At 40.4% G+C, this 19,578-nt stretch overlaps 1 pseudogene; it reads right to left on the bottom strand.

Annotated features, from left to right (window-relative positions):
• Window positions 1-237: 237 nt before the first annotated feature.
• Window positions 238-756, bottom strand: LOC117705575 (NADH dehydrogenase [ubiquinone] 1 alpha subcomplex assembly factor 4 pseudogene; annotated as a pseudogene).
• Window positions 757-19,578: the final 18,822 nt, after the last annotated feature.

Here is a 19,578-nt window from a genome sequence, read left to right as displayed (position 1 = left end):
TAGGTTAATGCTGGCTGTGAGCTTGCTGTAAATCACCTTTATTATGTTGTGGTATGACTCTTGTGTCCCTAGTCTCTTGAGGACTTTCTCTCTCTCTCTCTCTCTCTCTCTCTCTCTCTCTCTCTCTCTCTCTCACACACACACACACACACACACACACACATTTTTATGTGTATCTTAAAAGAACACAGAGATTGTAAGTATACATATGTTGTTTTGTGATTTTCATCATTTTGGTCATATTACTTTCTTGTCTTCAGAAGGGAAGATTTTTGACATCAAAAGTAACTAAATAGTTGAGAAGGGAATTTACATATTTTAGTTCTAAATAGAATTCTTTTGTGGTATTCCCAGCTGTCCATCTTTCTTGAGAAAATTTATGGTTATTGAGAAGGGTCAATGTTTCTATAATAGAAATTTACCTTTGGGAACACCCATGATATTCATATCAAAGTCATGTCATATCTCGAATCTGAATTCTTTTGTTTCTTGTTGTGGTTCAGTATCTTTTACTTGCAAAGAAGATGTCATATCTTTGGAATTGGCATAGACACATTGTTTAGTAATGACAACAACTTGCTATCTTTTCTAGCAATTTATTCTTTTATTTCTGGGTTGTGTCTCAGCTGCTTACTCAGGAGGCTGCAAGGAGAAGGGTGCTTGAGAACTGAGTGGATGGCTTCATCTTGCTATTTCCTCCTCTCCTCTGTTCTCCAGGTAGAAGTTTCCAATGGTGTGGATCACTGGAGCCCCCATCTCTACAACATGATGCCTTCAGTTCCTCTTCAGGACTTTATCATGAAGAGCCTTTGGCTCAGGACATTTTAATGGACTGCATTTTGAGTCTTGTGGCTTTTAATGTTAAGTAGATTTTGATCTTTAGGCCTGTCAGTTTTAGAGAACAATTTTAGAGAATCTCAGGGAAGAGGGGATGCTCTGGAGAATGACCATTTGGAGAAGTAAACTGTGGGAAGTTTTGGTTGGAGTCTAATAATGTCACAAGGTTACCCCGTGATTGGCACCGTTTATCTAAAATCTGCTTAGAACATAAAGTAAGCTTTTTGCTGCTAGTCAATATTAATAAATAATTTTGATGAGGCTCATCTAGTCAAATTCCTTGAAAACACATCATATTAAGATTTTATGTAACCTACCATTTCCTACTAGATACCGCTTCTATGGAACATGAGTTTATTTCAAAATTTCTTAAGCATATAAGTAAAAATAATTATGAGCATCTGTATGTTTATAGTTAGATCCCATCTTTCTTTCCATTTTGCACACTTGGATTTTATCTACACAAGTAGAATCTATAGCAATTGTCTAAGATCCAAATTGCATATAGAGACACCTTAGAGATTAATCTCATTTTTATTATTTATTACAGTTTAGCTGTGCTCAACATATTAAAGAAGTGAGTTCTGCAGCATGTTGCTCCAAGGCTCTAAGTAGCATGTATTATTCATGCTGGTGGTGGGTGGCTATGTGTTGCCTCATCCCTATGTATAAGCCACACTGTTAATGTTAATGGGATACGGGGTCAAGCACACATATTCATTGTTGGATTTGGATCTTGGGGCCTTTACAGAAATTGAAATATGAAATTTAGTATTTTATATTCTGCAAAGAAAAAATAATACTGTTTCTAATAAAAATATAGCTTGAATAAAATTTGAAACCTCAGCTTCCTGCTATAAAGTTCCCTCCCTCCACTAAAACATAGTTTCTTATCAAAAGAAATAAACCTTGAGAAGTCAAATCTAGTTCTGCAGATACCCTGTGGTTTCTTTTTATGTGATATGTATGTTGAATAAGGGTTTGTTGTTATTGTTGTTGTTGTTGGAGAGGATCAGATCCAAAGTAACAGAAGAAAAATGTTAGTGAGTTTATTATTTGCAGTATTGGTTTTAGTGTCTTCAAAAAGAGCTGGAAGAAGGGAGGCAGACTCAGGGCCTCTATATTTCATAAAGAGCAAGCAATGTGGCGGTTGGGTGCATTTGCTGTGTCAAAGTCATCCTCAGCTTCCCCAGGCCACTTAAATGGGCATCACAGGATGATCCCATGATTCTAGAGACTTCACAGGAAAAATAATTTGAGGATAGCGTTAACCACATGGAACTCGAAAACCTCAAATCAAGAAGCTACCTCATGTTTCATTTCTTAGTGGCTGAGTAAAGCCTTAATTACCTCATTTCTGGCTCTGTGTGCAGTGCCAGCACCCCGCCATTGCCTCTCTCAGTTCACCCTCTTACTCATAAGGTCTAGGACTCTAGGTTAGGGACTAGACCCTAAATAAATGTTTGAGAGATGGCTAATGTATCACAGAGATTGATTTTCCAGTGACGAATGGGTTTGAATATTTTGTTCCTCTCCTCCATGGCTAATTGGTTATTAATAGGGTCAACTTGTTTTAACACATTTCAGCTACCCTCCATGAACAATGATTTCTCAGCTTAAAATTGAAAATGTTTCTGTTTCTTAAAATTTAAAGGAAAAATTAGAACCAATTTTCAATTACCGCAAGAGCAACAAAGCTGTGCTGAGCCTGGCCAGCCCTCAAGTCTTCTTCTGTGTCACTCATGTCTAAGGAGTCCCCACTGCTCTAGGCAATACAATGTACAGGTACTACAGCTTGACTTTACACCTAGTTACATGCAAAACTACACGTGTAAATTGTACCTTAAAGCAGAAACGAAAAGAACATAACTTCAATATGCATTCTAAAACATCTACTATGAAGTGGGACTATTCTAGGTGGGAATCCTTTAGCCCTTTGGCAATTCTATTCTTGGAAGATGAAATAAATGAGTTTAGAAGGAAGCCATTAAACTGGATTTGGCACAACTGCAATCCCAGCACCCAAGAAACTGATGCAGAAGGATAGTGAATTTGAATAGGGAGACCCTGTATCAAACAAACAAACAAACAAACAAACCCTTCTAAGCAACAACAAAGAAAACTTTGAGTCTTTGAATAAACTATCTTATCTGAGCTTATTTTCTTTGAATTTCATGAAGATGCCATTTCGTGGGAATGTTATTTGTGTAACATAAAATATCAAACTATAGCATCTGAAATAACTTTCAGTCTATACTAACCTAACATGCCCTACTTTTTATCTTGTAAGGATAAATACTTTGATAAAAAGCGACTTCGAGAAGTGTTTATTTTGACACACAGTTGCATCATGGTGGGAAAGTTAAAGCAGTAGAAACCAGAAATAGGTGGCAACATCACATCTATAGGCAGAGAGATAAATGCCTGTGCTCAGCTCTCTTCCTCCTTTTAATACAGTCTAGAATCTCAGCCCAGGGAATGCTGCCACCCACAGTGGACAGGTCTTCTCATCTTTAACCCAGTCCACCACAAGCATGCCTATAGGTCTGTCTCCTAGGCGATTCTAGATCTTATCGAGGTGACAATTAGTATTAGCCATCGTACAAGTTTTCAGAATGTTAATTTTCAACCCATTCTTGAGAAGTCAGAATTACTAAGTCTAAGACTTATTTTCCAGTGTTGAAGATCTTCCCACTTGGCTCTCTAGCCTCTTCACTGTGAGATGTGAAAACTGGAGTGATTGAGAAGCTGTTAAACTGTTGGTCCTTTGCTTCCTGGTCATGCTCACTGCCACCTCCCTGCCCCACCCTTTCCCAAATACTTGAGATAAAGAGCCACATTTCCATCTCTTCTAGGCTTAGCCTTTGCACACTGCCACTGTATATGTACTCTGACTGCCTGTTACTTGGTAAACTGCTGTTGTATGTATGGATTGTGTTTGGAGATATGACTCACTGGGTAAAAGCACTTGTTGCTCTCCCAGAGGATCTGGGTTTTATTCCAGCACTCATATGGAGCTTACAACCATCTATAAGTCCAATGCTGGGGATGGGGAGGGAGATCCAATCAATTCTCTCCATAGACACCAGGATATATATATGTATATATATATATATACATATACATATATATATATATATATATATATATATATATATGTATATGTATATATATATATATATTACACAGACACATGTGCAGGCAAAAGACCTATACAGTGAAAAATAAAAATAATAATTTTAAAAATATTTTTAAAGAATTTAAAAGTGAAACCCCCACAAAAATACTTTGAAGTATTTGAAGTAGTGAAATTCAGTCTTATTTAAAAGAAAAAAAAAAAAAACAAAGCAAACCTTATGCATTTCTAAAGATGTTTTCTTTTAGTGCATGGAAAAAAATGTAAAGATACATTTGTTATTGGTCATTTGGAGATCTCTGTGAACAGTGACATTTTAGATGTCATGTTTTCATCTTTCAGAAAACACAGCAGGACAGAGTCCCATTCGACACAGAGAAATAAGTTCCTTAAAAACGTTGGCTAAGGCAGCAGAAGGCCGTCTGCTATTTTAAGCACTCATAAACAACCCCAGTTGGAGAAACGCTCTATGAAGATTCAGGCCTCTCTGGTTACTCTATTTCCCAGGTTTCTCTCCCCTGCTTGATTCTCCTGTTTGATAAGAGATCAGGTAACCATGACAACACTGCGCTGTGGCAGGCCTTTTAGTGTGTGTGTGTGTGTGTGTGTGTGTGTGTGTGTGTGTGTGTGTATCTGTGTGTGTGTGTTTGTACATTACATAACTTTGAAAATAAATCTGCTGTTTGACATTTGCTTCCTTTCCTTCCAACCTTTTTCTTTTTAGCTCTCAGCTCAGTGTATCCTGAAGGAAGTCCTCCACTTCAGAGGATTTTGCTGACAGAAGTGTGGCTTCCTATTAGTGGCATGATGGCTGTACCCTCTGAGGCTCACATTCCCAGCATGGATTCTCCCCATACACACTTCAGACTAAATTATAGCTCTATTATCCAGTTAGTGAAGGCTAGCAAAACCGTGATAGTTCACTGGGGTGTTTTCTAGCTTGAGATTTATGCAGTCTGATTATAGGCCATCCAAAATGAAAGCCACGATTATAAGTGAGCTCTGAAGGTTCACCTCAGAGGGACCGGTTTCACTGGGATTATGCCGATGGGAAACATACTCTCGTCTATGGCAGACAGAAAGACTGTTTCACTCAATTAGATTTTGATAAGACACCTTGACCTAATACTCCTCCAAAAATAAAGACTCAAATATAATTTAATATAGGGATATTGGTATGCCAAATAACTAGCTTTTATTATGTGTTCAGAGGAGATTTTATTTTCTAATATAAATCCTAGAAATTTTCTTAGTGATAAGGGTTTCCCTCATAACAAAGCAGATTCTTCTTTCAACATTAGTGGCTATATGGAGATTTAGGCAAGTGACAAGCAGCATAACTCTTGGTTAAATGAGAAGAAAATTATTATCAGGGTCAGAATGGGGCCATTGCTTTCAAAGCAGACCCAGCAGAGACCCAGTGCTTGCCTTTACCCACCAGCCTGAGTTGTATCCAGGCAAACTGTATTGATTAGATGTATTTCTAAAATAGCAGTAGGCTGCTTTCTCTCAGGAACACACTTGTATAAGACACACAGAGCGTTCTCCTCCATGTCTGCCAATTAAGTGTTATTGAGTTTAATGAGTCTATTCCACATCACCCAGCTCTCTAGTATTTATTCAAAAAAAAATCTCTTGGGACTTGAATCTCAGAGCAAAAGATTTCATAAACAAGCATATCAATATGTTAGATGAGGCTGTGTGCAATCATACAGTGTCATGATATGACTGTCATGTAAAATGACTATATTTGAAAATAAACACCATTCGCGTCACTTCTGATAAACCCGGAGCCTCTTTGAGAACAGCAGAGGTTGTCTCTTGCCTGAGGGTGTTCAGCAGAGAAAGAGGCCGGGAATCAGCTCAAAGCAGACAGGGTAGCACCGGCACCACCTTAGCAACCTGGGTCTCTGCCAGAATTGAGTTTGCATGTGCCCCTCTTTTAATTGATGAACCTGACTGCCTAGCTGCTTTACCTGAATGTAGTATTCACACACAGCTCTCTCCAAACCAAAGCATCTAGAAATTCCAGTCTCTCCACCCCCTACTCCCTACCTCTCACCCCCATGTACACTGAGCTACACGTACATGTATCCCTCTCTGGATAGTGGAGTGGAGGTTTCTTCTTTCTTAACTACAATCAAATGTAGACAGTATTTGAGTATATTATCAGTGTATCTGAGTATAAGATAGGCCAGAAAGGCCAATCTGGCTAGAATTGGTTTTGGGGTACATGTGCAGTAAGGAAAACTGTCCTCAAAGTGAATTCCTAAGATTTCTTTGTTTACCATCCTATGCCTGTGCTTATTTGGGTGTTCACATGATAAAAACGAGAAGCATTATGGGAAGAGACACATGCAGCAAGAAAAAGGAGTAGTTATATGACAAAACCTATCAATCAAAATTGAGAACCACCCAGACTTCTCCACTTAGTAACCAATCTCTCCTTCCTTTAGATCCCATAATGCAATGCCAGTACCTTGAGAACCCACAGCATGTGGTCTGATGTCAATGTTCACAACGCCTCCTTTTCTAACGGATGTGACTGCTTACACCTAGCGTCTGTGTGAGGCCTTCTTTTCAGTTCTTTAGATAAGTGGCCAAAAACCTAAAAATACCTGGCTGAGACCTGAGCACCCACAACAAGGGGAGGGTGCTTTTGTCTAATTCCTAGATAGCCACTGGCTGATGACAGCCTTGATTAAAATAGCTTTGGCATATTACCTTCTGTGTTTGACTGCTTAAATAAATGATAACATTGGCAGCACAGGCCAAAAATCGTGAATAGTGTGGAGAAAAGAAAAAGAACGGCAGTACAGAAAACACATGGGTCCTTGAACATTCTACAATTAGGTAACTGATATCAGATTGGCGTTGAATTGCGATTTATTATGACCCCAGCGGTGCTTACCTCTTCGAGATTTTGCATCTTTATCTTTGAATGAAATAATCCTACCTCAGAGAATTGTTGTGAAGTTTCATCTCGTTCATAACAGCAGCTCATAGAAAAAGGGATCAATAAATGTTAGCTGAGGCTAGCTAGTATGCTCACCATACCTCCTCTCTCAACACCAGACCCTAACCTTCAGTGTAGACACTGCCACTCTGTAAGGAGCAGATGGTGACTTCTGTGACCATATAGGAGGAAAGGGGTTTGCAGGACAAAGGGTAACTGGAGGGTGGGGCGGAAACAAAACGCGTTGGGATAGGACTTGAGGACTGGTTTGAAGCATGAGGAGCTACTGATGATTAAATCAGCAGCAGGCATTTAACGGAGAAGATTCCAAGATTTGCTTGCTTTTTTGGTTTGGGTTGCTTACTGCATTTTGTGACTGTACGGGCAGATTTTTCTAAAGGTAGTTAAAAGCTGTCTTATAGTCATTACCATTTGGAAAATAATAGACCTGAGGGCAGCTTGTGTTTACTTCTCTGTCAACAATTACCAAGACTGTCAGTACACACCAAAGGAAGGGCTAATCCTTGTCTGCTGCTATTCTAGCCTGGTCATCTGATCCGATAGCTTCTATGAGCATAGCACTTTTAAACCCTCAGAAAAGAGATGGGCCCTGGGCCTCCCTCTGTTCATGTTTAAATAAAGCACATTATTTTTCTTTCCTTTAAATATTTTAAACTGGAAACCAGCTGGGTTTACAAATAGACATTTAGCTGTAACGGTTTCCCACAAAGAGTCTCTGTGCGGTGTTCATCATCTGTTTAGACTCTTCAGTGACAGGAGGAAATTTTAAGCTCAGAAAATATGCTTAATTGCTTCAAACAAAATGCCAAAATGCCATCTTTCAAAGCTTCTGAGAGCCGGTTGCAGCAAATATGTCTAATTTGGTCATTCTCTGAATTTGCTATTTTGAAATAGGAATGCCGACTCCTAACCCAACTTTAAAAAGAACAGCTGCAGAGATGGTAGAAATACCTGAGAGTTGATGCTGGGCTTCAGAGTCAAATCTGCTTCTAATTGTCATCTTGGGGGAACCGTGCAATGTCCTCCACCCTCCTTTGTCATGTACTCGTTGAGATTGTGGAATGGTTCTATTTGAATCTAAGGCCTACTGCAAACTGAAAAGGGGACACCCATTGTTCAAAACACAAGAAAGCTACTGTCACAATGACTTAACGGGCCACTGTTTTCCTGCTCTGTGGCCTCTCAGATGGCTTGGGTAATTTGTAAAGTTTGTGATATGATACCATGTTAAAGATAAATGAAAGCTTCAAATAGACATAGGATTTGGTATTCATCTTTGTTCATCCAATGTCATCTTGAACTACGTAAGTAAAATGTTTAACTGGGATCCCTGACACAGTTGACATATTAGAACTTTCACACAGGTGTCCATTTTTTTCCTTAGAACAGCAGAAAACTGCCCAAGACTGACTCATTTTTTCACCCCTTTCTCGATACGGGTGTACATTGTTTAGCAATTTATTGCAAGTAACCATCCATGCTGCAGGGAAATGATAGAGAGCCTCCTTAAAACTCAGAAGCATGAGGCCCCTCCCTTTTCCAGCCTCTGCTATGGGTAAGGGCCAATGGAGCATCTTTCAGACCAGCCAAGCTGCTTAGAAGAGACACCCTTTGACTTGTTGAGCAGCCTGCAAGTCATGGCAGTGTGTGCCAGGGTCCCAGCTTTGGTGAACTGTTCTCCATGCTGCAGTGGGCCGTGGTTGATGTGGTTGTTTTCTGGTCATTTCTGCTCCTGTGAAGTAATCTGCCACCCACATGGTCACGAGCTGCCAGCATGGCAGCTATGGAATAGTCAGATTTCTCATATGAAGTGAATAGGTGATCTATGTTTCTTCAAAGACCATTGTTTTCTATCCACATTTGAAGGACGTTCTGGTTCAAATAAAAAAGTGTGACCTCTTAGGGACAGTCATTCTTCCTCCCTAGTTATAGAAGAAACACTCAGTGTCACTGGTGTAGAATCTTGTTGAACTCCCATACATGGTAGGTCCCTAGAGTTCTGTGCTTACAGAATTCTGACATGTGCTACATATTGATGGAGCCGTGTGGAACTGTGGACACATGTTATATATGTCCCCTTTATGAATACACGCTCAGCTTTGCCATCTTGGCCATGAGCAGTGTGGCTTAGGGATTAACCCAGTGGAGTGATAGAGAATGAGGAAAGGCTAGAAACACATACAGGAAAGCTTGTGTGGAGAAGCATTTACAGCAGACCAGAAAATCAGTGCATTTATTACATGTAGCAAGAATGAGGAGGATGGTTAACAGATCTCAGCAGGAAGTCTGTGTAGGAACAGTCTCAGGTTACAGTTGTCTTGGAGGACAAAGCTATGCTTGATACTTTCTGTGGACAATGTGAATGTCCAGATGGAATAAACTGCATCTGATGCTTTCTGAAACATTGGTTGTAGCTAAATTTCACCAATATCCATGCTTGTACTAGGAAAAGGCCTTAACATCCCACTTAGCAAGGCCTTGTCATTTCCCTGCTTCTGAGGTACTGGAGTCCTTGACATGGACAAGTGCCTGTCAATCATATGCACTTGTTCAGGACTTCATCTCTGCCCCATACACCTTCACTTAAGAGGACAGAAGGTCACAGATGATATTATGAATTTCAATATGAATGGCAACAGCTCATCATTCACTCGGCTGGAGTGGCTGACCTTCTGAGAGCAGGGCTCTGTGGGAATGCACAGGTCCCCCAAGCCCACAAAGCAACTCTGACCCTTAAAATTTCAGATCACATATACTGGCTTAATTGTGTTATGACCCAATTTATTCCCAAACTATATAGAAGCATTTTGTAGAAGGACTCCCACTGAAGGAGGTGTTGATCTGGTCACAGCATCCTAAAGCCAGCTTTATTTGAAGTACAGGTGCATAGAGCTAAAGAGATGGTTCACTTGTTAAGACCAACACCCACCACAGCCACAGAGTGGTTTGCCATGGTCTATATATAGCTCCAGTTCTATCAGATCCAATCCCCTCTCCTGCCTCTGTGGACACCACATGAACATGGTATGTAGCTATGTGTAGAGTCAAACACTCATACACATAAAATAAAAATAATCACATGCATGCAGTTTATTTAAGGCAAATTTGACATTTGATTACTTTAAGTGAATTTATACAGTTGTTCACCCCTTACCACCTAAGTTTTTAAACCTTCCATAGTCTCAAAACAACCATCCTACCAAGTAACATTCAGTCTATTTTTCAAAAATTGAGTCTGCAACAACTCCCACAGACAAAACCACTTCTGGTTCTATTATGCAACTATCCAGTCCAACACAGGGCAAAATTCCAAGAACATTGGCTCCTTGGAGTAAGAATTTCCCCAGATTGAGGAACTGGTTAGTGAAGGAGTTGAGCCACTACTTGTTCATAAAAATGCCTTTGTGTGACTTAGCAAAGGTGTCCTCTCCAAAAACAGTCTCATGGCCTAGTGAACAAAGTCTGGACTGTATTTCAGCCTTTGCTTCCTTTTGTCTCCTCCCTCAGCCTGGGTGTCTTTGCTCATCACAACCCATAGAACTACACCTAGTGGCTTTGACAAAGCTGTTAGTGATGAAAAGAGAGCATGGGGGAATAGACTTGATCAGTAGTTCTCAACCTTCCTGATGTTGCGACCATCTTACAGAGTTGTAGTGACCCCTAACCATAACATTATTTTCATTGCTATTTTATAACTGTGACTTTGTTACTGTTATGAATCATAATGCAAACATCTGGTTTCCCAATAGTCTTAGACAATGAAACCCCTGTGAAAGGGTCGGTCAACCTGTAAAGGAGTCACAACCCACATGCTTGAGAACCATTGGATTGGATCCTTTCTCTTTGGGATCTTAGGCAGCTTTTCAATTACTTAAAACCACTACCAACTGGTGAGTAAGTGTTCAAATTCATGAGCCTATGGGGAACATTTCTCATTCAAACTCTCACATTTGGATTTCAGAACACTTTGGTTGGGGATTTACAAATGCAGGTCACTAGCCAGTGGTGAGTAAAATCCTGCTGGGCGAAGTACTTCACTGGGGTGGACTCCAAAGGTTTGTAATCTTACTCCCCTTCCTGGTCTATCTCTCTGCTTCTTGTGGATGGAGAAAAATGTGACCAGCCAGCTCATAATGGATGGTATTTATCCCTTTGGAACCAAAGCCAAATAAATTCCTTCTTTCTAAAATTGCTGTTGATCGTGGTCTTTTATCACAGCAACAGAAAAGTGGCTAACACTCCTACCCAGCAGTTCTCAACCCATGGTTTGAGACCCCTTTGGGGGTTGAACAACCCTTTCACAGGGGTTACATATCAGATGTTGAGCATATAAGGTGATATTTCATAACTGTACCAAAATCACAGTTTTGAAATAGCCACAAAATAATTTTATGATGGGGGTGGGGGGTTTACCACAACATAAAGAACTGTATTAAAGGGTCTCAACATTAGAAAGTTTGAGAACAACTGTTTTAGCCCCATTAAAAGTTTAGGACTTTGAATTTTGTTGTCGTTGAGACAAATTCTTACTGTGTAGCCAAAGCTGGCCTCAAACTCATTGTGCATCCTAGAAAATACTCATGCTTGTGATACCACTGTCCCAGTCCCCAGCCCGAAATGCTATGGGTTGTGAGTAGGTGACACCTAGTTTGTATTTTGTGTTTTTGAATTAGTCAATCAGAAAGGGCTATTCAAATGTTTTTTTAAAATCAAAAATCTAAAACATTCTTAGTCCCAAGCACTGCAGACAAATGATACTCAACATGACTTTTGGAAGGACACAGCATTCAAACACAGTAATCACAGATGTCATGCCGTTTCACTCAGAAGGTTTCACTGAATATTTTAAAAATAGAATAGACTTTCAATCAGAATAATTAGAACATAACTATCATGTCTATAAAGAAAGGAGCAGCAACTTCTCAAGATGATTAAAAAATGAATCGGTACTAAAATTTTCCCAATTATCTGTTTTTTCAATTGATACAGGATTCCAATAAAGCTTATAGACTACAACTTGTGACATTGTCTCAAAGGCCTCTCTCATCCAGTAGTTCTTAAGTGTGACTCGTAGACTGGAAGCAACTGTGTCACCTGGAGTGATGTGACTGACTCAGAAAGCCAGCATGGGGACTTCACAAGGAACCCTCAGGGGGATTCTGATGACAGCAAAGTCTGAGAAGTTCCAACTTTGAGGCTGTCCCTACCGCCATCTTTCTGTCCTACTTTGTGTGTGTTTGTTAAAGAAATGGATTGCTTGCCTTCGTGATGGTTAATTTGTATTTGCAGCTGGACTAGATTGAAGAATTCTCCAGAGTTGAAAAAGCACATAGTGTCCATGAAAGTGTTTCTAGAGAATATTGACAGCGAGTTAGCCCCACCCCCTCAAATGAGATAGGCTGGCTTTGAACTTCTCATCATCCTACTTTGGGTGTCTATGTACTGAGATTACAGGTATGCAATATCCTATCTTGTAGATTGTCTTGCTAAAACAATTTGCCAATTATTTCTTAAAGAAATGAGCTAGTGCATATGTTTGCTGTATGAAGATCAATTAAGAGAGTAAGAGAGCACAGGGGAAAGTTGCCAGTGTTGGATACCCATAATAGGAATTTACATTTTAGGATCATCAACCTTGTATTTGCTATTGGAATTGAAATACAGTCAGCCCTCCTTCCTTCAGGCTCTATCTGTGGATCCAACCAACCATGAATCAGAGCAATTCGGAAAAATTGCATCTGTACTCAACACATAGAGACTGTTTTCCTTGCCGTTATTTCCTGAACAATCCAGTGTAGCAAAAAATTTTTTTACAGCATTTACTCTGTAGTAGATATAAGCAATCTAGAAATGATTCACAGTATAAGAGGATTACATAAGATATTGGAAATAAAACAGCTTTGAGTGTTAGAGACTTGAACATCTGAGGGGTTTGGTGACCTTGAGAACCATGGAGACAATCCCCACGGACCTTGAGGCTTGATCACATTCCATTTTCAGACTTAATATTATCCCTACTAAACCAAATTATAGGCTTTTAAAGGCATTAACAAAAAGCTGGCACACCTCATGGTGTAATGGCGAGCAAGCTCTTTGAGGACATCCTTGACTTATGTCTCTGCAGTATAAACAGTCCCTGGTGGGCTACCAGCGTAAGGCCACTGAGTGCAGACTTGAGAACAGATGGGCACAGTCATCAGTTAACAGCCAGCTCCAGCACATGTTGCCACAGCCAACTTATGGTCCACCTTACTGTCTATAATAACTTGGGTGGTTTGGACAAACCCCATTACTTCCTTTGACTCTGTAAATCTGGTAGTACTTGATGTAATTTCGTGTGTCACCTCAGCTGAGCATACGGGCCAGATATTTGTTCAAACATTACTCTGAGTTTTTCTGTGCCTTTATTTTTTAGCAAGAGTTTTGATATTTTCTAATTTGCAGGAATATGCTGAAAATTATATCTTCTGACCAATAATTCTTCTGTTGTTTGATACAAAACTGTGTATTTTAAAAATCATTCGTTCCTAATTAAACTACAACTGATTTAGGTAAAATTATTGTAAATAGTCTGATTTTTCTGGAACTGACGTAGTGTTATAAATCAAACACATTCCGGTGAAAAGCCACACACCCCAGAATATACAGAAATTGGCATTGATGAATGGGGGAGCACAAAATGGGGTGGACAGATCTGGAAGGAGCTGGGGCATGAATTTGAAAACAAAAAAAAAAATAAAATATTTGTTGAAAAGAACTGGACAGAGGCAATTTTTAAATAGAAGCCACTCTACTGTGTCTCTGGGTTGAACTGAGAGAGGTAAGGGCCAAAAAAATCCTCGAGAATTCATTTTGACATTTTTTTCTTTAAGGTGTGTGTGTGTCTATGTGTGTGTGTCTGTGTGTGCTTATGTCTGTATATACCTCTGCGTGTATGTTTGTGTAGATGTATATATGTCTGTGTATATGTATGTAAGTCTGTGTGTGTGTATTTGTGTCTGTATATGTATGTATGTCTGTGTATATATGTATGTGTGTATAAGTCTTTGTGTCTATGTATGTGTGTATGTGTGTGTGTGTGTGTGTGTGTGTGTGTGTGTGTGTGTGTGTGTGTATAGAGGGTTGGGAGTCTGAGGACAACATTCAGAAGCCTGTTCTCTTTTTCAACAATGTAATTCCTGTGATTAAACCCAGGTCATCTGGATTGTGTAGCAAGGACCTGTATCCAATATGCCATCTCACTGGCTGCAGAAACCTACTTCATTAATCCAAGACAAAGAGATGAGGGAGATTCTCAAGTTTACAAGCTACTGGATATTGCCATAACAATCCTCACTTGGCTCTAATTTTAAGTGGATAAGCATTTGTTCATCTACTTCTATACACCACAGTAACCTCATGTGACTAAGCCTGCTTTTCTTTTCTAAAATATCACATCGTGGCTATTTCAAGCTTCTGGGCTAATATCCAGTTATCAGTGAGTGAATACCATGTGTGTTCTTTTGTGATTGGGTTACCTCACTCAGGATGATATTTTCTAGTTCCATCCATTTACCTAAAAATTTCTTGAATTCATTGTTTCTAATAGCTGAATAATACTCCATTCTGTAAATGTACCACATTTTTTTGTATCAATTCTTCTGTTGAAGGACATCTGGGTTCTTTCCAGCTTCTGGCTATTATAAATAAGGCTGCTATAAACATAGTGGAGCATATGTCCTCGTTATATGTTGGAGCATCTTCTGGGTATATGCCCAGGAGTGGTACAGCTGGGTCCTCAGAAGCTTGAAATACCCAAGATTTAACTCACAGACCACATGAAGTTCATGAAGAAGGAAGACCAAAGTGTGGGTGCTTTGGTCCTTCTTAGAAGGAGTAACAAAATACTCAAGGGCGCAAATATGGAGACAAAGTGTGGGACAGAATCTGAAGAAGGGGCTGTCAGGAGACTATTCCACCTGGGTATCCATCCCATGTGCAGTCACCAAAGGTAGATGCTGATGTGGATGTGAGGAAGTGCATGCTGACAGGAGCCTGATATAGCTGTCTCCTTAGAGGTCTGCCAGAGCCTGACATATACAGAGGTGGATGCTCACAGCTAACCATTGAACTGATCAAGGGGTTCCCAATGGAGGAGTGAGAGAGAAGACTGAAGGAGCTGAAAGGGTTTGTGGCCCCATGAGGAGAGCAACAAAACCAACTAACCAGAGCCCCCAGGGTCTAAACCACCAGCCTGGGAGCACATAGGTAGGGACCCATGGCTTTAGCTGTATACATAGGGAAGGATGGCCTTGTCGGGCATAGGTGGGAGAGGAGATCCTTGGTTCCATGAAGGCTGGGGGAATTCAAGGGTGGGGAGGTGGGAGTGGAGGGGTAGATGGGGGCATCACATCCTCATAGAAGCAGGAGGAAGGGGGATGGGATGGGGTGGGGTTCCTGGGTGGGGGGGGGGAATGGGGTAAGGGGATAACATCTAAAATGTAAATAAAATATCCAATAAAACATTTTTTTAAAAAAATCATATCTTGCATATGGATGACAGCATCTTCTGGACAGTACTAGTAGCTGTGTATAAAAATACTGTTTATTGAACATTAGCCTAAACATTTTACATAAGAAACATATTTGACCCTTACAACTACCTTATGGTACTAGAGATATTACTAAAACCCATTTTACAAGGAAAGAGAGGGAGACCAAGAGTTATTAAATAAATGCCACCCAACTACTGAGGTAAAACCAAAATTTACAACCTCACAATGACTTTGGAGACCATGTTTTGTAATAAGGTATTCTACTGACCCTTCACCCAGACAGATGCCTGGGTAAAGCTGCGAGGTGGCTCAGGAATAGGGGCCTTGGTCATAGTTAACTTATGAGTTTTTCTAGAAGTAGTCAAGTCACAAGGATTTTTTAAAAATAATATCAGATAAGCTAAAGATTGCTATTCTGTTTGTTAGGGTCCTTGGATTCCAATTAATCCAGAAGTAGCTTCAGATTACTTCAGTAGGTGGGAAAACAAGGGGAAGGGAGATTGACTGTGACTGAAGCCCAGGTCATCACCTCAATCTATACACAGTGTTTTATTGGGTTGATGGGAAGTCACTTCTGAGTCCCTGGCTCATGAACAGCAGTGGGCAGTGATCTTTGCATGAACTCAAGCATCTATCATGTTTCTGTGGAATTCTGGATTCCTAGTCCACACTCTATTTTACTGAGTCAAAAAGGGAAAGATCAGAGCAAACTGCACTGTCTTCTATGTATTAAACCTACCGAATTTATTAAATCTTACCAAGAGCAGAAGAATCCTCAGTGGTGGGAATAGTTGTGCCTCCTGCTGGCTTGTTGGCCTGGAGCAGGACAGCAGTGCACTCATCCCTGATCCCCACCTCCCTGAAGAGCTGGGTCCTCTTATGCTTTCAATTGCACACACTGTCCCTCTCATGCTGTCCCCATACACCCAAACCGCCACTTCTCATGATGAAACGATCACCATGGATGCATGCTCAGCCCTTTGGATCTCGGGACTGCAATAGTCCAAGCTCTCTCCAGTAGTGAAATAAATACAAATTAGAAGCATTTATAGGATAGGAAATCCCAGGTGTACTGAGCTAATAAGGAGACAATTCTCATCCATTTTCCTGTATCTAAAGCACACTTCTGCCTCAGCCTTTTGGATAAAGTTTAATCTCTTGGCTTTGGGATGTCCAGGAGCTCTGTTTTCATCTACATGTGGAAGAATCTTTCTTTACTCAAATTCTTCTCTAATTCCTAACACCCAACACCCATGTGCATACACACACACACACACACACACACACGCCCCTAAGTTCCTAGAATCCTTGCTATTTTTTGTGCTGCAATCTTTTAAAGTGTCTTCATTCATTTCTTGTGGGGAAACCAGTCTTGCTTACACAGCATTATTTGTCTTATTGCCATCATCATATCTACATGTATTAGATAATCTATGAGGCCAATACTAGTAGAGCAAGCATGTCACTTTGGGGGACAGACAGAGATCCAGGGGTTCAGAAGCTAGGTTTGCCCACAACGTTTTTCCTGTTTCAAAAATTGTTGACTTTTGTCTTGGCAGAGAACACCAAACATTTAATCACAGAATTTTTTTTATAAGACAGCTGCTGGTAAGTGACCATGCTAAAGCCAGCTGAATCACTGGGGACATGTCTGTAAGGAGTTTGGGTCTGGTAGAAAAGCTGTGACATACATAAGATGATTTCAACAATCATGTTGCAAGTAAGAAAGCAATATGGCTATGAGACGCAGGAATAAATTGAAGTGGACTTCAGTTTGCTCTGCTATAGAAAAATCAGCCCTAAATAAAAATAAAGTAAGAATAAGAATTTTAGACTGGGAATGAATCTAAAAGTCAATGAGTCCATCATCTGAGTAACTTTGTAGATGAAATGCGAATATCCGTATTTTAAAATAAATAAGTGGGAAGCTGTATTATTTAATTGCGACAGAAGCAAGTCTAGAGCATAGTTCTCTAGATTTCTACCATAGAATATTTACTCTAACAAATAACTTTCTTCAATATCCCAAGAACATGGGAACATAACTTGAATACAAATTAGCAATAGCCAGAAAAAACTATCTCTGTCTTTGTCTCTGTCTGTCTCTCTGTCTCTGTCTCTTTGTCTCTCTCTTCCTCTCTCTCTCTCTCTCTCTCTCTCTCTCTCTCTCTCTCTCTCTCTCTCTCTCTTGTGTGTGTGTGCATATGTGTAGAGGTTGGAGTTCTATACCAGATATCTTCTATTCCTCCCCATCATTTTTCTTGAGACAAGGTCTCTCACTAAACATGGCGCTCACTGATTGGATAGACTGACATCATAGTTATTTTTTGATTGCTGTGAAGAACTATCACAACCAATTCATAAAATTTATAAAATAAAGCATTTATTTGGGGGGCTTGCTTACAGTTCCAGAAGGTTAGAGTCCATGGCCATCGTGGTGGAAAGTATGGCAGGAGGCAGGCAGGTATGGCACTAGAGCAGTAGCTGAGAGCTTGTATCTTATCCGAAAGTTGGAAGCAGAGAATAAGAGAGATTGGGCCTGCCTTGGCCTTTTGAAACCTCAAAGCTCACCCCTAAAACAAAAGCCATACCTTCTAATCCCTCCCAAACAGTTCCATCTACTAGCTTTCAATATGAACCTATAAAGGGGGGTATATTCTCATTCAAACCACCACAACTGGTTAGCTAGCAAGCCTCCAGGGTCTTTCTGTCTCTTCTTCCCAGCCGTTGGATTATAGGTGTGCACCGCCATGCTTGTCTGCTTGACTGAGTACTGGGGAATGAACCGTATGCTTGCATAGAAATCACTTTACCTATTGAGTCATCTCCCCTTTTCTTAAAGCTGTTTTTTTAAAACTAGGATGAGGAGGGACTAAATGGGTCACTGGGTACTAGCATGCACTATCTTTCATAGTATCCAACTTTGGTTCCAATTGGACAGCTCACAGTTGCCAGTAACTCTAGCTTCAGGGGATCCAGTTCTTACTCCAGTCTCCATAGGCACCTGCACTCAATGTACATATTTTGCTTCAGGTATACACAGAATGAAAAAAAAAAACAACTTTTGAAAAAAAAAATGGTCCTATTAATTGGAAGCTATAGTAGAGAAGACAGGAAAGAATGGTTAGATTTATCAGTCTGTCATATTTGGTGTTTTTGTGTGACATTCCCTGGGATGTATTAAAGAGCAAGCATCTCTTCACACCAGGCAGGGTATCAGTGACAGACCAAGGAAGCCATTCCAGCCATCTACATAAGTGCAACAATGAGTTGGGGTAATCAGCTGCATCCTACAGCTTCCTGCTCAACTTGCAGGCAATTCTACCCAGGAGTCTCCTCTCCTCAGCACCTGACTCCTTTTATAACCTTGGGGCAGAGCTTCAGAGCTTATGAATCTAGCAACTTTCTGAGCCTCTTGAGTTTGTTTTCGTAGCATCTGAAGTCATCTGAGCAGCTCCTTTCCCTCCAGGACCGAGTGTTTCAATTTGCAACAGGATCGGCACGGATATCCTTTGTTGTTGTTTGTTTAAGTAGCAGTTATTATTGTTGCCCTGGTGTGCTGGTTGGGTTTTCTTGTTTGCTTTGATCAAGATGTAGAGTCATCGGGGATGAGGGAGCTGAGCTTTAGATGAGGAGTTGCCTTCATCAGATTGGCTTGTAGTCAAATTGGCAGCCATTTTCTTGATTGATGATGGACATGGGAGGGCCTAGCCCACTATGGACGGTGCCACTCCTGGCCTGGTGGTCTTAGGTTGTATAGGAAAGCTAACTGAGCAAGCCATAAGGACCAAGCTGGAAGCAGCATTCCTCCATGCTCTTTGCTTGAGTTTTTGCCCTGACTTCCCTTTACTTATAGACTGTAAGCCATAGGTGAAATGAACCCTTTCCTTTTTAAATTACACTTGGTCAAGATGTTTAACATAGGAGCAGAAAGCCAACTAGGACACCTTGTTAAAGCGGGTTTTTACTGCATGGTCCAGACTGACCTCCAACTCACAGTAATCCTCCTCTCTTAGCATCTGAAGTGCCAGGGTTATCGGTGTACATGCCTAACTTTGATTCATTTCTTGGGAAGAACTACATCTAATTGAGAG

Source organism: Arvicanthis niloticus, chromosome 3 (genome assembly GCF_011762505.2).
Source record: "Arvicanthis niloticus isolate mArvNil1 chromosome 3, mArvNil1.pat.X, whole genome shotgun sequence".
NCBI classification, from domain to species: Eukaryota; Metazoa; Chordata; class Mammalia; order Rodentia; family Muridae; genus Arvicanthis; species Arvicanthis niloticus.
This window is presented reverse-complemented; position numbering and strand designations above follow the sequence as displayed.